Here is a 27833-nt window from a genome sequence, read left to right on the forward strand (position 1 = left end):
TCCTGCGGCCACGTCCAGGGAGGTTGGCTACAGTCCCATGGATCTTAAACTTATGAATAATATGTGCAACTGTACTCACAGGAACATCTAGTTGCTTGGAGATGGTCTTATAGCCTTTACCTTTAACATGCTTGTCTATAATTTTCTTTCTGATCTCTTGAGACAGCTCTTTCCTTTGCTTCCTCTGGTCCATGTCGAGTGTGGTACACACCATATCACCAAACAACACAGTGATTACCTGGAGCCATATATATAGGCCCAATGGCTGATTACAAGGTTGTAGACACCTGTGATGCTAATTAGTGGACACACCTTGAATTAACATGTCCCTTTGGTCACATTATGTTCTGTGTTTTCTAGGGGTACCATCATTTTTGTCCATGCCTGTTTCATGAGTTTATTTTTTTACATAATTCTGTTGAAGCATGGTTGAAAAACAATGTCTGACTTTCATTGGTTAACATTTATAGAATTTTAATTTATTATTACTTTTGTCAGATTAAAGTTATTTCTGTGACCATTGTGACTTTTTCTTTCATTGACCAAAGGGTACCAACAATTTTGTCCACGTCTGTATATGTAGATCTAACCAGACACCTGCCATTAGCAGCAATGACCTTAACAATGTGCCTTTTACAGAAAGGTAAAATTATGCAATCGTTTTCTTTAATATATTAACACCGAATGTAATTTCCTCGTATTTTAATTTGTTAATTCATTCATCAGACCAATAAATGTCTTTTCCCCAATAATATATATATAAAACAAAGTTTAATGAATAAAAACACATTGCAAAAAACTTCAAGTTCAGCGGCCCTTGAATTTCATGGTTCGGCTAATGAATTGAAATTTTAATTTTTGACACGAGCTCTAACGCCTTGCTGAAAAAAAAAATGAAATCTACTGCTGGCTTACTGTAAATGAATGGTCAGGACTACCATTTTAAAACCATAATATATGGTGTGACAGGCTGCATAATTAAGTTCACCCTCTTGCCTAGTATAGTCAGACTACTAAATAAGATATGGTTCAATTGTACATTTTCAGTCACGGTGGAACATTTTAAACTGCTTGGATGTAAATGACATTGAAGAGCAGTCATTTGCCTTAAGGGTTTGTTCGGCATTTATATGACACTGTAGCATAACATTCAAAAAAGGTCAAAATTTTTTATAGTTGTCCAGAAGAAAATGGAGATGTACAGTACCCTGATTTGTCTGGCCTTACGTTAATTGTAGATGCCTTCTCCGAGGTTAAAGTCACAATGTCAACATGTTCCGATTTCGAGCTGCGTCTACTTTGTTGATCTGTTTTACATGGCCAAGAGCAATTTTCACGTCTTCAAGATCCTCAAGGAAAGGCCTAAAATAGATGATTACGGCTCTAGATGAGTGATCACAAAATATACAGTTATCGTATAGAGACCGAAATGGCAGATCAGTCAGACATGGCATAAAAAGTGATAGTACATATAATTAAAATCTTGGTTCCCCCATTACGAGAGAAGAGGCTGCTGCATAATTTCACCCTCTTTGTCATTTGTGAAACCAATTAAACATCAGACATCTGTCCCAACCGCTTTATTAAAATGCAGAGTATAATTTAAAGTGTTTAACATTATTTGCAAAACACTCTGCATATGTTTAAATTTTCATTATCATTGCCGCGACATGTAAGAAGCCAAGAAAAAAAAATTATAAGCAAAATGCACATTACATTACAGTGAATATGACAGCGGAGAGCCCTGGAATCCGTAGCACATACATTGTTATAAAAGGTAACAATGTTGAATAAAAAAGTTATAAAAATTGCTCCATCAGGTTAAGGTCTTGAGTGAATAGAAAATAGGGAATGTATTTCTTCTGGTATTGTACAGGGGACAATTTTTTTTAAACTTTTACACCATATTGCTTCCTTTTGTCACAATCTATTAAAAGTAATAATTATCATCACATATAAATAATAATAATAATGGCTAAATGGGCATTTTGAACATAATAAACATAGAGGGGGACATTTACTATTCTATTTATACCACTTTTATGGCATAATAAAGTCGCTGATTTTGTTGCATGCCATTAGTGGCAAAATATGCAACTTTTCCACCTTCACAACACTTTTTAGAAGTGGTGAGAAAAGGGGGCGTGGGGAGGAGACGTCGCTGCAGGTCCACCACATTTATCTTTTTCCCCACCAGTCTCACCTGGCGTGAATAAAGACAGAAATCAATGGCCGCTAGGAGTCTGCCTTAGATTTTAGACTTCCGCACGGCCAACTGGAGGATCCTCCAAATCTATAAGAGTCATTTGCCTCTACATAAATTTGGCAGCACAGGGGGAATTAAGACATGCAACATTTATCAAGACCGGCGTCTCGATAAATATCCCCCACAGATTTATCAAAGTTGGTGCAAAGGAAATCTGGCTTAGTCGCCCATGGAAACCAATCAACTTGATCCTTTAATTTTTTGAAGAGGCTCTGAAAAATGAAAGGTGAAATCTGATTGGTTGCTATTAGCACATAAGACAGTTTTTCTTTGCACCAGTTACTCCCCCATATTGTTTTAATGGGGCTTTCCCATCTCAGACTTTGATGCCATATTGCTAGGATATTGCAGGTGCAGAACAGGGCCCCCGAAGTGAAGGAGAGCACACCATGCATGAGCAGGTGCTCTCCATTCACTGCAATGGAAATCCCAAAAATGGCATAGCAAGCACATGCTCGGTTATTTTCAGAAGTCCCATAGTGGTGAAAGGAGAGTGCACTGCGCATGCATGGCCACCTTTCTATTCACCTCAAGATTCACTGCAAGAGTTCAGCTATTTTTGAAACTGCCATAGCAGTTAAGGGAACATGTGCAGTGTTCTCTCCATTCACCACTATGGGACTTCTGAAAATAACCGAGCATGGCCGTGTTAGTGCAGTGCCCTCTCCTTCACTTCAGGGAACCCTGTTCTGGAGATCCTAACGACATGCCATCAATGTCTGAGTTGAGACAACTGCTTTAATTAAAACAATGGAAATAATAATCATTATTACTAGAGATGAGCAAATTTCATGTTATGAAATTCGCTCACGCTTCGTTTGGTGGTAAAAGAAGAATTGCGTTACGGATTCCGTTACCACAGACAATAACGCAATTCTATGACGGAATGCATAACGGAATGCCTTTAGAGGCATTCCGTTATTTATTCAGTCATAATAGAAGTCTATGGCCTGCATTACGGATCTGTCCCAATTCTGTTATGCAGGAGAGGACTCCCCTGCATAACGGAAATTAGACGGATCAGTTTTTCAGCCCATAGACTTCTATTATGATGGAATAAATAACGGAATGCCTTTAAAGGCATTCCGTTATGCATTCCATCATAGGATTGCGTTATTGTCTGTGGTAACGGAATCCATAACGCAATTCTGCTTATACCACCAAACGAAGTGTTAACAAATTTCAAAATATGAAATTCGCTAATCTCTAATTATTACCAATAAGGTCAATGAAAATCAGTTTAGTAAATTTAGGAAAATCTGATCAATTCTTTTGGCTTTGCTTCCAATCTATTTATTGCAAATATCACATTCATTTAAAGGGAATCTGTCACCTAGTTTTACCCTATAGAGCTGCGGACATGCAGGGATAGATCTCCACTAGCATGTCCGCAATATACCTGTCCCGTAGCTCTGTGTGGTTTTATTTAGTTTAAAAAATTATTTTATAGATCTGCAAATTAGCCAAGTAAAGTGCCCAAGGTGTGGTTACTTACGGTTAAGGAGCCCAGCCACGCCCCTTGTGGAGGAGCCCAGCACCGCCCCCTGTGAAGGAGCCCAGCACCGCCCCCTGTGAAGGAGCCCAGCCACGCCCCCTGTGAAGGAGCCCAGCACCGCCCCCTGTGAAGGAGCCCAGCACCGCCCCCTGTGAAGGAGCCCAGCCACGCCCCCTGTGAAGGAGCCCAGCACCGCCCCCTGTGAAGGAGCCCAGCACCGCCTGCATCCAGGAATCTCCTCCTTGCTCACAAAGTTACAGTGCCATAATCTCGCGATGTGTGAGCTAGCGCATGCGCAGTTCGTTCACTGAGGCTGATGCCAGCAAAGGGAACGAACACTTTGCCTCCACTGTGCATGCGCTAGCTCGCTCATCGCGAGATTACGGCACTGTAACTTTGTGAGCAAGGAGGAGATTCCTGGATGCAGGCGGTGCTGGGCTCCTTAACCGTAAGTAACCACACCTTGGGCACCTTACTTAGCTAATTTACATATCTATAAAATCATTTTTTAAACTAAATAAAACCACACAGAGCTATGGGAAAGGTATATTGCGGACATGCTAGTGGAGATCTATCCGTGCATGTCCGCAGCTCTATAGGGTAAAACTAGGTGACAGATTCCCTTTAAAGATATTTCTTATTTTATTTGAAATCATGTTCTGCATTATTTTAAAATTGAAAATCCATTTTTTTCTTTCCATTTTTAGATTTTCAGACACATTCTATAATATATTTTTTTTCTATCTCTGACTTCAGAATTTTGGACCTCTGAAAATGCCATATCAGAGTTAGGTTGAATGTTTTTCATGAAATTATAATTAAAATAATGGAAATAGGTCATCTCTTTTCGGGCATAAAGACATGATGGAATGGAGAACCTTATTTTGGGATCTCTGCTTTGAACCAAAATGGCTGACTGCTGTTGTCCTTTGCAAAATTCAGGGGGAACATGAATACAAAGGGTGATTTATTATAATTATTTATCATAAGGAGAACTTTTTTGCAGGGGACTGTGTTGCCATAATTTGAGTCAAATTAGATAACTTTGGTGCATCTTTAAGTCTAGCACTTCTGTATTGAGATGTTACTCCTTTTCTATGCAACCCTTTTGATAGAGTAAGATTCCAAGAATGTTTGCAATTTTTTAAAAAGCCACAATTAATAAAACTGTCTTCATTCAGCTCATCTGGTTAGCTATGCCTACTTCCCTACCCCCTTTTCAAAACATGAGCAAATGCTTTAAAAGTGCAATCTCAAAAAAATTGTAAGCCCAAAAAGTTGCAAAGCCCAATTCTGCAATTGTTTAGAATCAGAAGTCTGGAGTGTGGGGCTTGATGAATTCCCCCACAATGCTGATTTCTCACAGTTATCCATTGGTAAGGGTATAATAAGGAATATTATTTTCATCATGACCTATAAATCTCCTTTCTCTGTTGAATCAGGAAGTAGTCTTTCTCTTACAGAAGATAGTCTTATAGGTTTAAAGGGGACCCGTCACCAAAAAATCTAATGCAATCTGACAGCACCATGTTATAAAGCAGGAGAAGCTTTTCAGATTGATATTTATTTTTGTGGCAAAAGGTTCAGTAAAACCTGTAATTTATACATTTATGTCTCAGCTTTTTCCAGTTCCTGTGAACAGCTATCGGTACAGAGAGGAGGTGTGATCAGTGACTGATAGCATTGTGTGTATTAGTGTGCATAAGGCTACTTTCACACTTGCGTTTAGGTGCGGATCCGTCTGGTATCTGCACAGACGGATCCGCACCTATAATGCAAACGCTTAGATCTGTTCAGAACGGATCCGTTTGCATTTTTTTTTTCATGGTAATGCAAACGGATCCGCACCTAAACGACTTTACATTGAAAGTCAATGGGGGACGGATCCGTTTGAAAATTGAGCCATATAGTGTCAAATTCAAACGGATCCGTCCCCATTGACTTCCATTGTAAGTCTGGACGGATCCGTTTGCCTCCGCACGGCCAGGCGGACACCCGAACGCTGCAAGCAGCGTTCAGGTGTCCGCCTGCTGAGCGGAGCGGAGCCCAAACGCTGCCAGACTGATGCAGTCTGAGCGGATCCGCATCCACTCAGAATGCATTAGGGCTGGACGGATGCGTTCAGGGACGCTTGTGAGAGCCTTCAAACGGAACTCACAAGCGGAGCCCCAAACGCAAATGTGAAAGTAGCCTAAAAAATAACTCCTCTTCCCTGTACCAATAACTATTCACAGGGTAGTGGATATAAATGTAAAAAATTACAACTTTTACTGGAAAAATAAATTAATTAATAAAAATAAAAAAATAGATATATACATATATAGCAATTGGCTCAGCTCCTCCTGCTTTATAACAAAGTCCTGTTAGATTGCATTGCATTTTTTTCTGACAGGTCCTCTTTAAGGAGACTTACAGGCCAAGCAATTTTTATCTAGGAAAAAAGTATACCAATTAGCAATCTTTAAAAAAAAAAATTATGCCTCTAGCACCCAAATCTCTTGAAAGATAGTGATCCTATAAGTCAATATCTGACCCCTTAGACAGGTCTTTGAACACAACTAGGATACAAGCCAAATTAGGTACTTACTGTGCAGACAACTGGCTCGGAGTGCTTGCCCTGGCCTTCATCGATGTCGAGCAGAGTGTTGGTATGACTGGGTGGGAGGACCAATCTGGATCAGATACTGTTTTCCGAGCAAGACCACACGCCTTGATGAGATGTGCAGCTCTGTCAATCAAAGAGGATGGCGGCGTGCACAAAGCGCAGAGTTGTATTGGCGGTGCACCAAGGCTTCAGGCCAGCCCCTTGATGCTCAAAATAGGCAATTTGCAAAAATATAAAAAGTAATATATAAAAGCAGCCATCCACTGAAGATACAAAAGGCATGTATCATTTTACTCAGCATGATCAACCCTATCAGACGACATACCTGGTTTAATAGGGTTGATAATGCTGACAGATGCTCTTTAAATAAAGGTTGGGGCCTGTGATCTCTCCTCCTTATTCCCATCCCTGCCCCTAAATCGGTAATGCTTTTTTTCTGACGTAGAATATTGGAGGTGGAGGAATATTAGTGTAGATTAGCCTGTGCTGTATGACATGCTTTTATGATTTGTATGGGGAATGTCATGCTACAGACAAGGTTCAGGTCTGACTTACATCCTTTTATTTGTTCAAAGGCCGGTCTAAAGGTTTGGAAATTGACTTTTCGGGTTCCAACAGGTGGAAAGAGAGTTCGTTTTGAAAAGAGAGCTAATTTGCATACCTACCTCTCATGAGTAATTACAATGCTCTACAGCACTGTTGGTAATGGTGCTTGTACATGTCATAGTTGTATGCCCTGCAGCCAATAACTTGGTGGCAATAACATCATGCAGTTTTCCAAAATGTTTTTTATATTTATTTCAACATCATTGAACTTATTTAAATATTTTAAGGCATTTTTTTCCAACTTACAAGTTGTCACAAGGGTTATATCATCTCAGACTTCACTAGGATATGCCATCAAAGTCAGATAGGTGTGGGTCCCACCTCTGAGACCAGCACCAATCTCGAGAACAGGCCCCAAAGAGAGAAGAATAGCGCACCACACATGCGCCCATGGAAATGAATGCAGAGTGCACCACGCAAGCAGGCCACCACTCTATTCACTTCACTGCACACTGCACACATCACTAAGGATGCTGACAGCTGGGGCCGTCAATGGCGGTAGAGTGAGGATAGCGGTGGGCAGGGTGAGTTTCGTGGCAGCAGGGGAGAGTGGGGCAGCATGGGGCATGGATGCAAAACATGAAAGCAGCTTTTGCTCTCGATGACTTGGCCTGGCCATTAATTAAATGGTCAACTATTTATCTGAATTGGCACCATGTGATACTACATTTCTTCTGCAGCCTCTTCTGGAGGAGCATTTCTTATGTAACTTCCCAGATTTGGAATGGAGTTCGACTTTTAAAGTAAGAGTTGTCTTGGTTTCACAATTTTAACATGTGAGGTTTGAAATTAGTTTAGCTATGGATGCCCCATCAACATCTATTGGAAGATCGCTCCTTAGACAGAGGAACTGCATGCATCTGATGATATTCAGAGCAAATGTGGAGTAGTTGACATTTCATCCATGCCTACAGGTGAATTATTAGACGGACAATGCAGAAAATTCTGATTGTAGCGCTATTGGCTATTAGGGAATTGTAAATTATGTAGCAAATTATTTATGTAAAGCCTCTTATTCTACTTGGTTGAACTAATGTTCTAAACATTGCCTCGATTTCTATAAAAAAAAATAGTATATATTAAATAACTTATATTACGGTACGTCTGGCTTTCTTTGTCGTCTGGGTCTGCCGTGCTTCCTGAGGAATTAAACTTGAACTTGAATTTCAAGGATGCAAAATTAGCAATCTCCATATAACTGCCATCAATACATCGATTTACAGCGTCCTCTAGGTGGCTATTTTCTGACGTGCTGTCTTTTTACTGTGCATTGTAATCACAGTTTAACAGATTATTAAACCTTTGCAGGTTGTGGTTGTCAATCACAGGATATAATACAGTCACAGCTTTTCTTCTCTCCAGCAATCATAGGGATTATAATATGAGATATCGGGCTGTGGTATATGAGAAGAGCTGCTGAGATCTTTTGTGATTTAGTGAAAGCATGGGCTGAAGGGGTTCTGGGTCCAGCTGAGTTTCAAGAGGGGGTGCAGAGATTACACTTGCCCTAGTACCTGAGGAGACCATAAGGCCCTCTACCACATAAGAAGACAACAATATGATAAATAGCAGGTTGGTAGGGTTGTAGATTTTTCATTGGAGCCCAAGAATGTTAAGATTCCCTTTCTTGGGACCTAGGAAATTAAAACTTAACGGTCACTTACCAACCATTTTATTCATGATGCAAATGTTTTAAGCTAATATATTTGCATTTGTGAAGCCCTGTTATACAGGCCTAGCACTTAAAGGGGATTTCTAGTAATAATTATTTTTATTAAGTGCCCAGAGCTTATCCACTAAAAACTGAAGATTCATTGCTACCTGCTCCATGCCAGTCTAGTTCTTTGCGCTGCCCCCGACATTGTTTACATATGGCTGGTCATGGACATAGTCACATACACTGCTTCAGCCAATGACTGGCTTCATTGGTGATGTACTGCTTGTGGCCACATCACCACTGAAGCCAGTTATTGGCTGGAGCAGCACATGTGGTGATCCCCATGGCCAGATGGATGTAAACAGCATGAAGACCAGAAGAAGATGGAGACAGTGGGGGCAATGCGTAGAACGGAAAAGGCATGGAGCAGGTGGGTATAAATCTTTTGTTTCAGGGGGCATACTGTGAGTACTTGATAAAAAATAATTATTTCCAGAAAACCTCTAAAACTTTAAAGATGTTTTTGCAAGATTTATGGTAAACCTATTGTCACGGCTGAGGATGGGGAAAACCCTCAGCCGTGCGATGCCAGAAGATGTAAACCACTGCTCGGCCAGGACGAGAGAATTAGGGAGCAGGTCACCTCCTAACGCATCCCTAATCCGTCCCTAACTCCTAGCTGCATGGGCCGACCTTGAAGTTAGAAGGGCCCATGCTCAGGAACCTCGGATCCCTACTCACCCTCCGCCGGTCCCTGAACTAGGAGTGAAGGGTAAGATGACTTGTTCCTTCTGGACACGGAGGAACAGGAGTCTCACTGGCCAAGCTGCAGGAAAAAGGGGAACAGAAACAGGCCTATGGATATGGCAGGTGAACTGCACTAGTTCCAGCCACCTGCCACAGCCTTGCTGACTGGATCCGTGTGCAGGCAAGCTGAAGTCCACAACATTACAAATAGAACTCAGCACACACACATCCACACACAGGAACCCAGATCCATAGCTGCACTGAATAATAAATGAAAACATCAACTTAAACATCACACATAAACTTAAACTTATGACCACAAGGGTGGCCCCCACTGGCAGGTGAAATAACATAGGAGGCTACTCCAACTAGTCATGGCTGAAGTACCCCTCAGACTGGAGATAAACACAGAGGCTTTATAGGCCCAAGTAGTCACACCCACACAGACACACCCAGTGATCACACACACAGAAGGAAAATAACCCTTGCAACACCAGGAAGTGTAGTGAGACCACATAAAAGGAAATACACACAAATACTCACTGCAGCTGTTACCGTTGACAACGACATGTGTGGCAAACGTGTCCTGGGAGCCGGCCAAAAGGCCGAGACACTGCCACCACATGTACACAAATGTTGCCACGGGCAGCCACAGATGAAAGGAAAATGTCAGAGTGCACACCAAACATAAAACAGAGTGCACACCAGACATTCAAAGTGCATCACACACACTCAGGTGTAACCGCATGCACTTGACAGCAAGCTACCTAGCAACAGCTCAGGCTGCTATACTGCCAAGTACAAACACATGTTGCCAGCGGCAACCACAAGTGAGGCAACATACTAGCGGCCCTCACCTGTGGCTGAACAACAACACCCAAACCGCAGGCAACATCATGCGGACACAGGAGTCACGACCATGACCATGGCCGTGACACCTATCCTGTAAGCACAAAACAGAGGGTGATTCTCTGATCAGATGAGAATGGTGGTGTGTCCTCATGTATCAACTGACTGATGGTCAAGCTGATGCACTGCCACTCCTTTCATACCTATGGGACTGTCAAAGACTGGCTATCCCTGTCAGTCCCATAGAGAATGAAAGCAGTGGCAGCATGCATGCTTGACTTCATTCATATGGTCGGGATACAGAATCACCATTCTCATAATTGGCGCCAGCGATCAAATACCCACTGATCAGACACTTATCCCCTATCCTATGGATAGGAGATACTTTATACTTTTTAATCTTGGGACAACCCCCTTTAAAGTCCGCTAAGAGGCATCAGGTCCTGTCTGGCTATGAGGAGTCATCAAGCCACTTTTCTGCCTGAATATTGAGATTGCCCCTGACACATTGTCAATGTGACAACAATATGACACCATGTTCTCAAATAGTGAAAACACTCTTATTAATAAAAAGAATACTGTTTGTTGAATATTTTAGAATTATTATTATTATTATATTTTGTTATGTACTTTGCTGGAATTTAGAAAATCTGAGTGATACCTGTTTAGACGTCGGAACAGAAATAATGAACAAAAAAAGATTAAATAAGAGGAATTTAAGCAAAAAGAGCTATACTTTAATAGATAGTATGTGGATGATTATTGAACGGCCAGAAGAGACCTTGCCCAGAAGAGCTTATAATCTAAGTGGTGTAGCGGGAGATACCTAGACTCTGTAGGAATAAGCTTGCATTAATTAAAAGTGCAAGTCAGTCGGGTCAAGTGCATCCCGAGCTGGTGGTGTAAACATAACAAATTTGAAACAAGATTTATCACGAGAAACAGAGAGAGCAGAATGTCAATCAATAATGACTGTTTCAATATTTTCAGGTGCTCGCCCTGGTTTATTCTGGGACATCTATTTTTGTATTATGTTAAGTTTTTTATTTTCTGATGATTCTGCCTGATACTTGCTGTGTTAAACATAGAGCAGCATACAATGAGCCAATGCAATTTAAAGTGGAAACCCATCATAATGCAGGGATTTTAATTATAGATGACATCCCTAACCATTCCCAAATTAAAGAAGCAGCAAGCTTGTACAGTACATTAACCCCTATGGAGCTAGTCTTTATTATTAGCTTTTATTAGCTGAGGTTTTTGGCTTTATGAGCAAAGATAACTTTATATAAAGCAGTTTGAGTAGTATGAATTCGGTGAAACCATGATATGCTTTTTAGTAATAAACAGGGACAACATGGAAACATAATATTTGAAAGAAGTTTGTGTTTTGAATGGATGTTAGGTAAATAATTTTCATTTGAAAGCTAAGCAGCAATGTAACACTGCTTTCTACTAGCCCATACAACTATTTTAAATTGCTGCAAAGCATCTAATATAAATAAAATAACCTAAAATAACCTATATCAAGCTGGCAGCTCAAGGGGATTTGTTTTTTTCTGTTGTAGCTCAGGGGGCATTCCCTTTCTGCTGCAGCTCTCTACCTATCACAGCTCAGGAGACTCAGGAGGATGGAACTGAGCAAGTGTGAGGTAGACGGAGAATTAAGGAAAAGAACAAACAGCAGGTGGCGCTATACAGATACAGGTTATTGAATAATTCATTGGCTATACTAAATTTTGATTACATGCAATTATAAAAGTATTCAGATCCAGGTGCTGGTTTGAAAACTGCAGAATATTTTTCGTGGGACAAATACATTTATGGATAAATAGCTGAAGTGAAAGAATTATCGCAAAGTTATTTCCCAATGCAAGAGTTTTTCTGGTATTTTCATTGGAAACATATTAATGAATAAAATCAGATAATACAAATAGGAGGATGGGTTCAGTACTTCATAAAAGAGTAAATCCTTTATTTAGAAACCAGAACACATTAAAATCAATTCAGCCTCCATATTTGGAGTGTACAAATATTCTTAATTGTGCATAAGTCAAAGCAATCTCCAAATGTTTAAATACACAAAAAGCTTACTGGGAAAAACTAAAACAGGACTACAATATGGCATTGCATCCAAGTCACCATTCACATTAATGAAGATATGTTGGAATCCAAGTTATCTTCATTATTGTGAGTGGTAACTTGGATTTGATGTTATACTGTAGTCCTGTCCACGTTTTCCATGTGTTCTTTTTGTCAGTAAACTTTTTGATAAAGTTTTCCAGTTTCTAAATAAAGGGTTTATTATTTTATGGAGTGCTGAACTTATCCTCCCAGGCATCTGTATTACTTTCTACCCCCTTTTTATATGTGTAACTAGGACTGTGCCCCTATCAGTGAGCGTTTGTTTTGTCAGCAGCATTAATTATAAATTAATAACATTGTATCATTTGAAAGGAAAGTTCTCCTGTCATAATTCTGAAATCTCATAGGAATAAACATACAGTATCAGTGCATATACACAGTGTAATAAAGGTGTATGAATTTTCCTAGTTTGACTTTGCCTATCAAAAAAATAAAAAAAAATAAACCCTTTGCACATTGCAGAATCTGTGGCTTATACTGCCATCTATTGGGCAGTAAAGGTAGAGAATGCAAGTATATGTTTCCCATGATAAAATACACAATACCATAAAATGTTTCTCCCTATAGTGAAATATAGAGGCTATGCAAAGTGCTATGATACTATACAGTATCTAGTAATAAAATATAGGATTTGTCATACAACTAGGGTTCAAATATGTTGAAAAAAGGGAGTCCCTGATGTCCACTGAATAGGGGATAACTATTAGATGGGTGGGGGTCATAACGCTGGGACAACCACCGATCACAAGAGCTGGGACCCTTGAAAACCTTCAGAATGAACAGAGCGGAAAATCGAGCATGCCACTCCATACATTTCTATGGGAGTTCCAGAGATAGACAAGTACACAGGCTGATGATTGGGCCAATTATCAAGAAGAAGGGTTCCTGACAATTGTTCTGTGTAAATGAGCCACCGATCACCTGATGAATTATCAAACACTCATTCATCAGTTGAAAACTTTATGGATTCAGACACCAAAATCATCCTTACTGGGCAGCAGATTGTTCTCTGTGAAGAGGGATCTATACCATTTTCTACTCCTAAAACACGCCCTGCCGGCCCATCCCCTTCCCTGCCCATATCCACTTTTTTAGACCTGATGTGAGCGTGTAAAAGTCGCAGACTGCGGCACAAATAACCTTTGCGCTGCAGTCTGCGCCAGAAATACGCCTGATATAGGCATATTTCTGGATAATAAATGACCCCTTGGTTTCCAGATCATACTGGTGGCCTACTTGGTGTGATGTTTGTGCAAGGGTCAAGGTACCCAGGAGACATCCTGTGGGTCTATTTTGCCCCTTGCCCATTCCTCAGAGACCTTGTACTCATATCTCAATGGATAAATGACCTTCCTCCATCACAGAGGAAGACGGTCATCTGTGTGGTCATTAGTGTTGAGCGAATTGAAGTCACTAACTTCAATCCGAATTTCAGGGAAAATTCTATTTGCCGGGAATACAAATTTCCTTGTGCTTCATGGTAGCGAATCGAATTTCCCTCAAATGGTGTAATAAACCCAAAAAATTATACTTACAGTACCTCATCAATTTACTTGCGACGGGCCAGCCACCGCCATCTTGATTGAAGATCTCACACGAAATCTTGTGCATGGTGACGTCATCACGTGCCACATGCCATATCTTCGATCAAGATGGTAATGGCCGGCCCGCCGTGAACAAATGGATGAGGTAAGTACGGTATGATATAATTTAACATTTATTTATGATGTAATATATTTTTTAATTTTACACTGTATAATTACTTTTAGATGCCGCACATAGCTATGAACATGGCATCTGAGGTGTACAATGACAGAAAAAAGCACAATCGTGGCTCCCTCTCATTGCACCCACTACTTTAAAAAAAATGCACTTCGTGATAAATGAATTCGTCACAAAGCAAATTTTTTGTAAAAATCAGCGAATCAGCCAAATTGAAGATTTGAATACATCGCTCATCTCTAGTGGTTATTGACAGGTTATCTAAAATGAGTCATCCTATTCCATTCTATTGCAATTATGGGTTTAATCCATGATTTTATTCTGTGTTTGAGTTAAATTCTGTGAGTCCTGCAGTGGATGCCATCCTAAATGATCTGTGCACAGTTTGGGCCTAGGCTCGGAAGAGCCTGGAAACAGCTGAAAGCATCCAGTATGAACAAACCAATAAGAAGCGTTCCATGGGTCCAAATTTTGTTCTGGGAGAAATGGTATGGCCCATATAAGATCACTTCTATTATTAATCCAGAGAGAACATGAGTTGTGGCTCGGGATGCTCATGCTCCTCGTCTGATTAGGAAGTTTCATCTTGAGTGCACATTGAAGAAAGCTAACTATGTTGAGGTTCCAGTGGCCCATCTTAAGAGGAGGGGTAATGTAATAAAGTTATCTGTCCAGGCTCCAGGGACACAATCCTTAGCCTAGGCACGGCAGCAGGAGAGACGTGCTGCTGAGTCACCCCCCCTAGTGACGCGACTGCATCCTTAGCAACAGCATGCAATGCTCTGTTTTTCCCTGCAGCGGGCATGGACTGGGAGAGATTAGCAGTGGGCTGATTGCTCAGCTGCTCTATTACTGTGTGCTAGTGGTTATGGCTAATGGAGCACTGAGTCATGAACCTACCAGGTTCTGATCCAGGGACTCAGCACTCTATTCAAATCACTTCCTGACCATACACCAGTGCCAGTGATAGCCTTTGATTCACTAGCTGTGTTCCTGGTTCTTGCTCCTGTGCTTATTTGGAATGCTTATGCTTCTGACCCCTGTTTGTCTTCTAACCACTCTTTATCTCACGTTTGTTACTGCATAACCCAACTGGTTTTGATCCATTTGCATACTACTCTATATTGTGTTTGTCTGTCGTTGTTAGTCCATTTTTGCACTTATAAAGTGTAAGGACCATCGCCCAGTTGCGGTCTAGCTATCTAGGTCTTGTACTGCAAGTAGGTAGGGAAAGTGGGCCAGGTACTTGCCTTAGGGCTCACTGTCCTTGTCTGTCCATACCTACGGTCATTTCCCGCTTATTGCCAGCATAGCCCCCCAATAGCATTCTGCTGCTGAGCAATTGCAATTTTTTTTTTCAAATGTGTTCTTTTAAAAACGTGTTGCATTATATAAAAAGCATTTTATGGCAATAACACAATTTTTATACCAGTGAAATTAAATGAAAATTACCGCCTTTCCTGCATTGCTATATTGGTGGTGTAGAGGGAGAATAATCGCATTACAAGTCTAAAACACGTGTCTTAATAGAAAAGAAAGGTCATTTTTGGACCTGCATTTTTAAACACAAAAAATAGAGTAGACAAAACTCAATTAACTGCCTTTCCTGCATCAGATCAGTGAAGGAGAAGAAATAATAGGTATGTTGCTTGTATTGGTGAACAAGACTTCAGTAGGAGATAGTTAAGTATATGTTTTATTGTTCTATTGGTAACAATTTATGCATTCCAATGTCAGATTCACACCAAGACCTTTCCTGCATTGTTATGTTGGTGGATTTTTTTGGGGGGAGAGGGGGACTAATTTCATTACAAGTTTGCAACCTGTGTCTTAACAGTAAACAAAGGTTTTTTTTTTTTGTTTGTTTGTTTTTTTACCTGCATTTTTAAATGCAAAAAACTGAGTAGACAGAAATCAGTTACCTTGGTATGGAGTGGGGGATAATCACATTACAAGTTTTCAACGTGTGTCATAAAAGTAAAGAAAGGTATTTTATGAACCTGCTTTTTAAACGCAAATAACACAGTAGACATCCATGTTACCAGCCTATCCTGCATCGTTATATTGGTGGTTTTGGGGGAGGGGGGATTCAATATGTGTTTTAATAGTAAAGAAAGGTATTTTTTAACCTGCATTTTTTATTTCAAATAACACAGTAGACTTAAATCTTACCTACCTTTCCAGCACCATTATATTGGTGGTTTTGAAGGTGGGATAATCAAATTACAAGTTTTAAATGTGTGTCTTAACAGTAAAAAAAAGGTCCTTTTTGAACCTGTGTTTTTAAACACAAATAACACATTAGACCTAAATCAGTCACTGGCCTCTCTTAAATCATTATATTGGTGGTGTTTGGGGGGGGGGAATAATCACATTATAAGTTTGCAGTAAGAAAGGTCTTATTTAAACCTATGTTTTTAAACACAAATAACAGGAGACAGAAATCTTATGGCACTACAATATTATCGAATAAATTGTCAATAGCAGTGTTAAGCGTGTTTGTTAAGGTGAAGGCTTAGTCTTTAAATTACAGAAAACACACTTGCAATTTTGTTATAACTGTTTCGTAATTTCTGTGACAAACACATCAAATTTCATTTAGGAAAATTGTGAGTTTTTATTAAGGTTCATAATAAAATGCATGGAATATGGAAGTGTTCGAAATGAAAGACTCAGGCCACATTCTCCCAGAGCCAGAATGTGGGTTCTAGCAGCAGCAGCTCTTCATGCACTAGTAGTAATAGGCCACAGCTTTCCATGGATTATGAAAGGAGCATATTATTATTCAGGACAAAGAGCAGGAGAATGTGGACTGGATGGCGAACTCTTCAGCTCAGTCACAGCATTCCTCCTGCTCCTCCTCCTTGCAGCCCCAGAGAAGTCTTTCAGTTACCTGATTTTTGTCTTCACTACCCCCTCCTACTGGGGCATCTTATCTTTTCCTAAAAAGAGGCAATAAAACTCCACCATGCACTATGGCAGATAGTCAAGAGAGTCTCCTTGTTGATGACTGGTAGAGACAGTGTCACTCTGCGCAAATACAGAGCAGAGAATCATGAGGGGTGCCAAGGAGCCCACTATGATATATCACAGCCTGATAAACACTTTCAGGAGGGTGATGACTATGATGATAATTGTGTGTTGGTTAGGACCTAGGAGCTACTGAGGAGGAGAAGGTGAAAAGCATCAGAGGAGACAGGTGGTGATCACAGTGGGAATGAAAAGCAGAGTCAATTTGTAGCCAAAATTAGAGATGAGCAAACTTTAAAAAAATTCGATTTGGCAAGTTTGCCAAGAAATTACATTTGAAATTTGTCACAAATCACTATAAATCAGATATACCCAGGCCACTCTGCCTTAGGGTACGGCCACATGGAGCAGCCATGCAGCGTGCTGGTTGTGGCCATGCTGCGGTAAAGAACAGTGCTGCCAATTAGCCTGCAGCTGCCTTTCATTTAATAATGAAGACCGCACTGTATAGTCGGTCTTCATTGTTAATGGCTGCGTGGCACCTTTAAACAGGGGTTGTTGCTGGTGTTGAGGTTTGGATGGTTAGGTGGGGGCACAATATGCAAATTATTGCTGTTCTGGCCTGCAATATCCTGCAGGTTATTTGACAGTAGACACAGAATATTAATTAGCTCTGGCATACCCAATTTTCCAACCCCAGTGCTCTCCTGCCCTACAGGTGGGAGCCCTTCTTCTGACATCTGCTTTTCTCCATCTCCATATTATCTAATATTGATGAGACTATGTCATCAGGAACATCCAGCTCCTCCTTTTCTAGGACATGGAGACTTTAAAAGATGACTTTGAAGAAGTAAAGCCAGCAAAAGATAGGGATGGTCATCATTAAGACCTGGCCCCCCTAAGGGGTGCAGACTGGATGGTATTGGTTGGCACGCTGGCAGTGGAATAATAAAGGCTTCCATCTTATTGGTATTGACTACATATCTTAGTTTATGGCTGATGTAGGAATACATAAATGTAGAAATAAATAAATAAAACTAATGCAGAATAAGACCCCCTGCACTCTGCCTGCACTCTGCCTGCACTCTCCCTCTCCAATATTATTCTATTAATACTTTTCAGCAACACTGTCCCTAGTGCATGAGCGCTTGCCATATCTCTCCCTATGCTTGGCTGTGACATGACAGGGGATAGCAATCTGCCGATTGGCTGGCCGCACGGCATTATGGGTGATCTTGCATTTCCGAACTTGTCTCCTCTACATTTAGTTTACATTTGTAACATGTGCAGCTGCGATTATAGAATAACCTGATTTGTTATCACAAAGCGTGAGAAAATTCGGATTTGTTTCAAATCAAACCTAAACTTCGGACCAAATTCTGCTTTAATTGCTTTGCTTTGCTCAACACTAGCCAAAACCTCCAAAATAACAGGCATGGCCAGATCTGCTTCTATTGTGGTCACCTTGAGAACTGGTGATGCCTCTAATACTGTGGGCATAGGCAGAAAACATCCCAGACCTAAGCCAAGCTAGGTACCTCTAGCTCTGTGCAAGCAACTTCTGTATGGTGGGTTTTCTCCACAAGGCCAGCACACAAGACCACAGCCGTATGCAAGATCTCAAAAAAAAAAGCTGCGAGCGTTCAAACACAAACATATGTACCAGGGCTCTGTTGCAGAATATGAGGCAACTGGGAAAGTCGAACTGACCAGTAGTGATGGACGAACATCGGCCGGGACGGTACGCGAATGCGATCGTGCGAACGCAATCAAATGTTCGTGGCGGGCACTATTTACTTTATTGGCAGGCGAACCTGGAAAACCTTCAAGTCATATTTGCAGCCACTAAATACTTACTAGAAGTACACAAATAGTCCCACAACACGGACAGTGACATACTAGTGCTGGATCAATGACAAAAATTCCCACAAAAAAAAATATATTTTAATCAGGGGCCATTTTTATGCGTCTTAAAGGGAAATTCTCAAAAATGTGCCCTGCTGGAGCCTAGAAAATATTTTAGGCCACGGGAGTACAGAGCCTTAAAATTAGGCATTCACCTGACATAAAAGAACAAGTGAGTATGTGGCTCGAGGTACATTATGCGGTCAATGAATAAAAATGTTACTGTAGCCCACTGGAGTACAGGCCCCAAACATTAGGAATTCACTGTACAGAAAAGATCAAGTGATTATGTGGGTGGAGGTATATTAGACGGCCATTGGAGAGCAATTTTACTGCAGGCCAGTGGAGTACAGGCCCCAAACAGGCATTCACAGTACAGAAAAGAACAAGAGATTATGTGGCTGGAGTAGGAGGAGGAGAAGAAGAGGCAGGCCTGCATGCAATCCGTGCTAGTAACGGGTGCCACGGGTTGCATGCTTGACAGCCGTCAGAAGGTTTACCCAGTGGGAAGTAAAAGTTATGTACCGTACCTTCCCTGCCCGTGTTTGCTAGACCACGTGTCTGTGGTCAGATGAATCTTGGCATCGACACTGTGTGCCAGAGATACATTCACTTGCCGCTAAACATGGCCATATAGCTCTGGGATGCCCTTCTGGGATAAATATTTCTTTCCTTCCTAAATATTTCCTTCTGGGGACCTTCCATTGCAATGTGCCAATGGCAACAAATTTTCTAAAGGCCTTCGAGTCCACCAGTTTATATGGCAGTAGTTGGCAGGCTAGCAGTTCCGACAAGCCGGTGGTCAGCCGTTGGGCAAGAGAGTTTTCCAGTGTCATCAACTTTTCACGTTCGAACATTTGGGGCACGGAAGCCTGCCTTTTGCCAGATGAACGCGACGATGGCAAGGTCGAAGGTGTAGTACAGAACAAATGGGAGGAGAAAGGAGAAGTAGAAGAGGCAGGACGTTAAGCGCCAGGATTTTGGCTTTGTGGGTTCTAACGGTGTTGCTCCCACTGGGCTCGGTGATGGGAGGCCAGGGGCCTTCTTAAGGTGGTCGACCCTAGGTGAGTGCTGGGCTTACCGCGACTTATGCGTTGACAGCACAGGCTGCAGATGGCAACACTATTGTCAGCAGCTGACACATTACAAAAAGCCTACACTGTGGAGCCATGTGCCGGCGTCCTGGGAGCGCCAGATGTGACCGTGCATGGTGGATGGCTCGCTCCAGATACATTTGCAGTCTGCTTTTTGCCTCCTGTGCACTGCGTGTTCTGCCTGCTTCTCCTCCTTCTACCCCCTATCTGCTGCTCTGTCTCTCCCTCTGAACTCCCCTCCTCTTCCTCTTTTGTGGGCACCCACGTGACATCCATCAACACCAGTGGCGTAACTACCGGGGAAGCAGGGGAAGCAGCTGCTTCGGGGCCCGGGCTGCCAAGGGGGCCCGGCGCCCCAAGCAGCGTGTGTGACAGTTTATTTTCAAGTTAGATAAATATCGTGTTCAGGGCCCCTTCACAGCCGCTAGAGTGATCTAATTTTACTGTCTGCTAAAAGTCTCCTGGTCTGGGATTCGAACCCACAACCTCCAATCTATAAGTGAATCAGTGGCAAAGCATTTACCCTCACAGCCATAAAGGCTGCATTACAACTGACTGTAAAAAAAAAAAAATACATCTATACACATGACAGCTGCCCAAACACACCTAGCACTGCTATATCTGTATATGACAGCTGTCCCTGCACATTCAGCTCTGCTACATCTCTATATATGAACAGCTGCCATGTGTATAGATGTACACTTAGCCAGCTATAACAGTAGAAGTCTCATATTTTTTCACTCAGCCTCAAGGCAGCTCTTATGGTCTAGTGGATAGCTGCTCTGCCTCTGAAGCAGAAGGTCCTGGGTTCGAATCCCAGCAGACTCTTTTCTGAAATACAAGCACTGACTCCATATAAGGGCATACAGGGCGGGACAGAATACAAGGCGGGACACAGGAAGAGGCTGCATCGCATCGCTGACATGGAGGTAAGTAGAAGTGTTTATTATTTTTTTTTTAATACCCGACTGTTACTGCCATGGGGGAGCGGAAGGCACCTGATACTGGCACCTGATACTGGCACCTGGGGGGGGGGGGGGTTGGCACCTGATACTGGCACATGGGAGTGGGGTTGGCACCTGATACTGGCATGGGGGGGGAGGGAGAGAGGCACCTGATACTGGCATGGGGGGGGGGGAGGGAGAGAGGCACTTGATACTGGCACTTTTTTGTGGTGGTGGTGGTGGGGGGGGGGGGGAGATGGCACTATGATACTGGGACATAGGGGGGGGGGGGGAGGCACCTGATACTGGCACCTGGAGGGGAGAGGGGGGGTTGGCACTTGATACTGGCACATGGGGGGGGGGCACCTGATACTGGCACATAGGGAGGGGGGAGGGAGAGAGGCACTTGATATTGGCACTTTTTAGTGGGGGGGGGGGGAGATGGCACTATGATACTGGGACATGGGGAGGAGAGAGGCACTTGATACTGGCACATGGGGGGTGGGAAGGAGAGAGGCACTTGATACTGGCACATGGGGGGAGATGGCACTATGATACTGGGACATGTGGGGGGGAGAGGCACTTGATACTGGCACATGATAGGGGCACTTACTGGCACATTATTGGGGGGCATTATGGGGGACACTAGGCCGGCAGCCTATCAGAGGCCGGACACTGAGCGGCATCTACTGGGGCACTATATATGGGGCATTTTATACTGGTACATTTTGGGGGGGCACTAGCAGGAAGGGGGGAGAGGAGCACTATGGGGGAAGTTACTGGGGGCACTATATAGGGGTATTTTATACTGGCACATTTTTTGGGGCACTATGGGGACATTAGCTCAACTGGGGGCATTACAAGGGGGTATTTTTTGCACTGTCACATTATAAGGAGAATTATTACTACTGGGGGGGGGGGGCATTATGGTGGGTTTTATTACTGCCCCATGGTATGACCCCCTAGTAGCGGCACCAGCCTCTCCCTGCTCTGCTATCCCTCTGCCCCTTCTCCAAATCCTTATTATAAAATCTTTCTCATTAGGATAAAACACAACATCAGCTCCGCCGAGCCCCCGGCCAAAGTGTGGAAGTGGTGTCCGAGATCCCCAAGGACCAAGCCATGTAACTGTAAGTGTTCATGTGGAGTATGTTTATGTTATACACATATAGCCTACACTGTGCCACACAATATACAGTATACCGCTACACTGTGCCACACAATATACAGTATACCTCTATACTGTGCCTCACAATGTACAGTATACCGCTACACTGTGCCCCACAATATACAGTATACCGCTACACTGTGCCACACAATATACAGTATACCTCTACACTGTGCCTCACAATATACCGCTACACTGTGCCACACAATATACAGTATACCGCTACACTGTGCCTCACAATATACCTCAACACTGTGCCACACAATATACAGTATACCGCTACACTGTGCCTCACAATATACCTCTACACTGTGCCACACAATATACAGTATACCGCTACACTGTGCCACACAATATACAGTATACCTCTATACTGTGCCACACAATATACAGTATACCGCTACACTGTGCCACACAATATACAGTATACCTCTATACTGTGCCACACAATATACAGTATACCGCTACACTGTGCCACACAATATACAGTATACCGCTACACTGTGCCACACAATATATAGTATACCTCTACACTGTGCCACACAATATACAGTATACCGCTACACTGTGCCAAAGGAGTGGGGTTTACACAGGAGGAGGGAGGTGCGAAGCGCGCTGGGGGGGCCCTTACAAATATTTGCTGTGGGGCCCAGTCACTTCTAGTTACGCCCCTGATCAACACGTCATCATCGTCACCTTCACCATCACTGACATTAGAGATCTCGGAGTAGGCAGCAACAGCGGGGACCTCCGTCCTTGGGCTGATCTGGGTACTGTCGTCAGACCGCTGGGTGGCGGCTGTTGCTACCTCCTCTTCTTGATCCGATGCCAAGAATGGCTGCGCATCGGTAAGGTCTGGGAATGGATGGGAAAATAATTCCTCTGACTCGAGTGGAGGGGCTATGGTGGTGGTGGTGGTGTCTTTGGGGGTGCACAAAGCAGAGAGTGAGGAGGGTGCAGATACAAAGGATGAGGAGCGTGCAGAAGCGGAAGGCTGAGTAAGCCACTTAACCAACTCTGGTGCATCCTTTGACGTAATCGCACGCAACTTCTCCAACTTCCCACTTGGGCTCCGGCCTGGTGCACCTGCCCGACCCCAACCACCCCTGTGAAATGGCCTGCCTCTTTCTCTGCCTGTCATTTTCAAAATGACCCTGTGACAAAGTCCCTATAGAAGGTCAGTATTTGTGGAAGCAGGTATATCGCAGGACTCAATCAATATTTGGTGGAAGCCGTTATATCAAACCCCTTAATCTATATTTGGTGGAAGCCGGTGTATCGCAGGCCTCAATCTATATTTGGTGGAAGCCGGTATATCAATTTCCTCTATCAGTATTTTGTGGAAACAGGTATATAGAACCCGTTAATGAGTATTTGCTGGAAGCTGGTATATCAAACCCCTTAATAAATATTTGGTGGAAGCCGATGTATCGCAGGCCTCAATCTATATTTGGTGGAAGCCGGTATATCAATCCCCTCTATCAGTATTTTGTGGAAACAGGAATATAGAACCCCTTAATCAGTATTTAGTGGAAGCTGGTATATCAAAAGCCTTAATCAGTATTTTGTGGAAGCAAAATGCAGCCCTTAATCAGTTTTTTTGGGGGGCAACAGGTATATCACACCAGTTGTAATTAGTTATTCCAATAGCGTTTGTCCCTCTATTTAGCTGCGGTATCTCAGCAGAACTGAACACAACTGCTGCACAATACAAATGCACTATAATACACGTTCTATGTTAGAAGGTATATTATAGGTATATCACACCCCTCAGTATGTCACACCTATCGATAGCACACCTATACCAGTCCTTAAAAGGACTTTTGTGGCCCTATTAGCTAGTGTTTGGTGTCCCTAACAGTCTGTCCCTGCTCCACACAGCAACCTCTCCCTACACTGGCAAAAAACTGAATGTAAAATGGCTGCCAGATTGGGTTTATTTATAGTGTAGGGGATGTGTCCATGTGCTGAAACGTCTCAATTGGCTGTTCTGTCCCACCTGATGTATGTGTCATGGGTCAAAGTTCGGCACAATGCAAAAGAATATGGCGCTGGCAGACATCGCCATATGTTCGCATGTTTGGTGAACCGCGAACTAGCAAAGTTTGCCGCGAAACGGCCACCGGGCGAACCGCAAGGCCATCTCTAAAAATTAGGCAATATGTAGAAAGTCCTCAAAAGTCTAGCTGTAAAGTATGACCCAGATTTACTAATAAATACAATAACGCTGGTGGGCAAGCACTCAAAAAATCATGAAGCTGATAATGTAAATGGAGCTGTCAATATTTAATACTGCATAAAAAATACACACATTAAAATACAATACCAAAAATCGTGAATATGATACAATATCAATAAAATCGTATTAAAAAAATCGTTAAAATAAACGTTGGAATAATCGCATTGAGGCTTCGGAAGCAAGGAATCAGAAACAAGGAATTATTCAAGGTAATGTCCTTAATTGCGCATCTGATGATTTCACTACTTTCGTGGTAACCTGTATATAGCAGCTAATTCAATAGTGGCCTGAATGTGTTGGTTCATGAAAACTATTGTTGCAGTTTCTATTCGAATTTTCTCAGGACCGTAGGCTAGAAGGATTCGTAGCCGCAATAAAGTGTCAACGTGCGGGTAATAAAATTTTGCTCACTGAGCACTCACCCCACCTAACATGCGGTCTTCACGCTGGCTGGTGTACATTCAATGTGCACAAATATGGAGCAGGTAGATGACCTGTGATGAGATCCGGCTGACGTGTGGTTCTTCAGACCGCTCTGTGTGTGGCTCCATATGTAATTCCATCGAGAACTTAGATGCAAAATCACGGGCCGAATTTCTTCTCACGTAATATTCGAGTATAGCTGAGAGATCGTCTCATAGATCGCTGGACTCATTCATAGAGTTTTTCAATCGCATGGCCATGCTAGATGGAGTATAAAGCATCAGTATATCCCCAGACACGTTTCGAAGTCTTGCTGACCTCTTCCTCAGTGGTTATACTCCATATGCCCTGACTCCCTTATTTATACTCTATTAGGTGATAGTCAAGTCCTGTCCCGGAAAAACAGATCTCAAAGCAGAACGGAGGTGGAAGACAAATCCTGGAACAGCGGATTTCAAAGGAATAAAATCGATCCAATGTGATTTTAATGCGTTTTTTGTTGCAAGTTTTTTCCCCCAGATGCGTTTTTATGGCCAAAGCTGCTACAATGTAAAAACAATTCATTTCAATGTTCAAAAAATTCGTTCTCATTCCTTGATCATTCCAAAATAAAATGAACAATACGATTTTGAGTAACGACAGAATAGTAAAAATGTTTAAAATGACTGAATAAAAATAAATAGAAAATATAATTAAAACTGTGTGGACACCACACAGATCTCTGTAGAACCAACAATAAAATAAACTTTTTCATAAAATAAATTTTTTCATAAAATAAATTTTTTCATAAAATAAATTTTTTCATAGGACACCGCAGCACAAATAGTTATCACTGCGATCTCCTGTCAGAGGCAGGCGCCCACCCCCCTCACAAAAAGCCGAAGATCTCTAATTCGGCATTGAGACACTGGCAGCAAGCTCCCAAATTCGTAAATCCGTCTAGACTCAATTCTAGACATTCGGTGAATATGGTCACTGCCCCTCCAGTGTCGATCCACCTTCTCCAGTGCCGCAAATGTCTGTTAAGTAGGGTCTTTGTTATGGACTTCCCTAAAGTGTCTCGACAAAAAATGTTTGTCCAACCCATTTTTTTTCTTAATCATGTGTTCAGATATCCTAGTTTTTAATGGTCATTTTGTACGTCCAATATACTGTTTCTGATATGGGCACTGGATGATGTAGATGACACTGGAGGAGTTACAAGACAGACTGTCCTTAATCTCCCAGGAGAACAAATTTTGTGTAGATTATATTTCTAATGTTCTTCTAGAAAATGTTGTACTTTTACATGCAGTGCATCTCCCACGCCTAAAAAAAACCATTCATATTTGTCCAATTTTGGAACATGGAAGTAGTTTTCCTCTTTTGTTGTTTGATAGAAGGCCCTATCTTGATGCCTAAATTGGGCACTTTTGTAAAGGATATCAGAGGTGAATTTGGTAATAAGTGTCCTATTGTTTTGTCATCCAGTATATAGTGCCAATGTTGTTTCAAAATATACTGGACTTTTTTATAATGTGCATTGAATGGTAAGATAACTCTCAATTCTGGTTCTTTTTGTGTAATATTTTAATTTTAGTTTTTATCCGAACTATCAGAGAAGAAAGTCTGTCTTTCTAAACTCTTAACCCGATCCAGTGCACTATTGACAACTTCCTCAGGATACTCTTTACTCATAAATTGATCCTTCATTTTTATAGCCTCTTCTTCAAATTTTATATTTTCCGTACAGTTCCTTTTTATCCGGCGGAATTGTCCTACCGGAATATTTATTAGCCATCTCGGCAAGTGGCAACTAGAAAAGAGTATGAAACTGTTTTTGGACGTAGGTTTCTGGAAGGTGCTAAATATGTATTTATTATCCTGTCTGGAAATTTGTAGGTCTAAAAATTCTATGTGTATCTTGTTGACATTTGATGTAAAAGTCAAATTGCGTGTATTGTTATTTATTTCAAAAAGTCCCGCAGACTATAGTCTGTACCGTTCCAGGTGAATATTACATCAACTATGTAGTGCCGCCATAGGGCCAGGTCGGCCCCCAGTCTAGGTCCAATGGTGGTCCGCTCCCACTATGCCAGGAACAGGTTGGCGTAGCTGGGGGCAAACCTGGTCCCCATGGCGGTGCCCCGTTTAAGGAGAAAGTATTCACCCTCAAAATAAAAATAATTATGATTTCAAATGAAATCTATACCTTCCACTAAAAAATCTATTTGGGATGACTCCAGTGAACCATTGAATATTAATTGGGATTTGATCACCTCCATCCCTTGCTGATGATCTATGACTGAATATAGGGACTGGATATCCAATGTACCCATAATCCAGTTTGTTTCAATTTCCAAATTTTCAAGGGGCTGTATTATATGTGTTGTATCCTTAATGTAGGAACTCATCTTTTTAACTGTAGGTTAAAGGGTATCGATATACTTTGAGAGATTAGACGTTAGCGAACCTATCCCCGATATTATGGTAGTTTTGTGGATCTTGGGCAGGCAATAGAAGACGGGGAATCTTCGTTGCGCACCCATGTTCTTGTTTTGATAATATATTGGTTTCTAAACCTCGGCGACAGTATTCTTTCAAAGTCCCGTGGAAATCCTCCAAAGGGTCCTTTTGAAGTTTCAAATATGTGTTACTGTCAGACAGTTAGCTATAGCTTTCCTTATTATAGTAAACTGTATCAAGGATCATCACTGCCCCTCCCTTATCTGCCGGACGTATCATGATCTGTTCTTGTTTTTGAAATTGTTTAATAGCCTGTATTTCTCTATTACTTAAATTTTTCTTCTTAGTATATATTCTTCTTTTAATTTTTGTAAATCATTTTCAACGCTCTTTTGAAATTCAGGCCACTATCGAATTAGCTGCTATATACAGGTTACCATGAAAGTAGTGGAATCATCAGATGCGCAATTAAGGACATTACCTCGAATAATTCCTTGTTTCTAAATTCCTTGCTTTCGAAGCCTCAATGCGATTATTCCAACGATTATTTTAA

This window comes from Bufo gargarizans, chromosome 8 (genome assembly GCF_014858855.1).
Source record: "Bufo gargarizans isolate SCDJY-AF-19 chromosome 8, ASM1485885v1, whole genome shotgun sequence".
Lineage (NCBI taxonomy): Eukaryota > Metazoa > Chordata > Amphibia > Anura > Bufonidae > Bufo > Bufo gargarizans.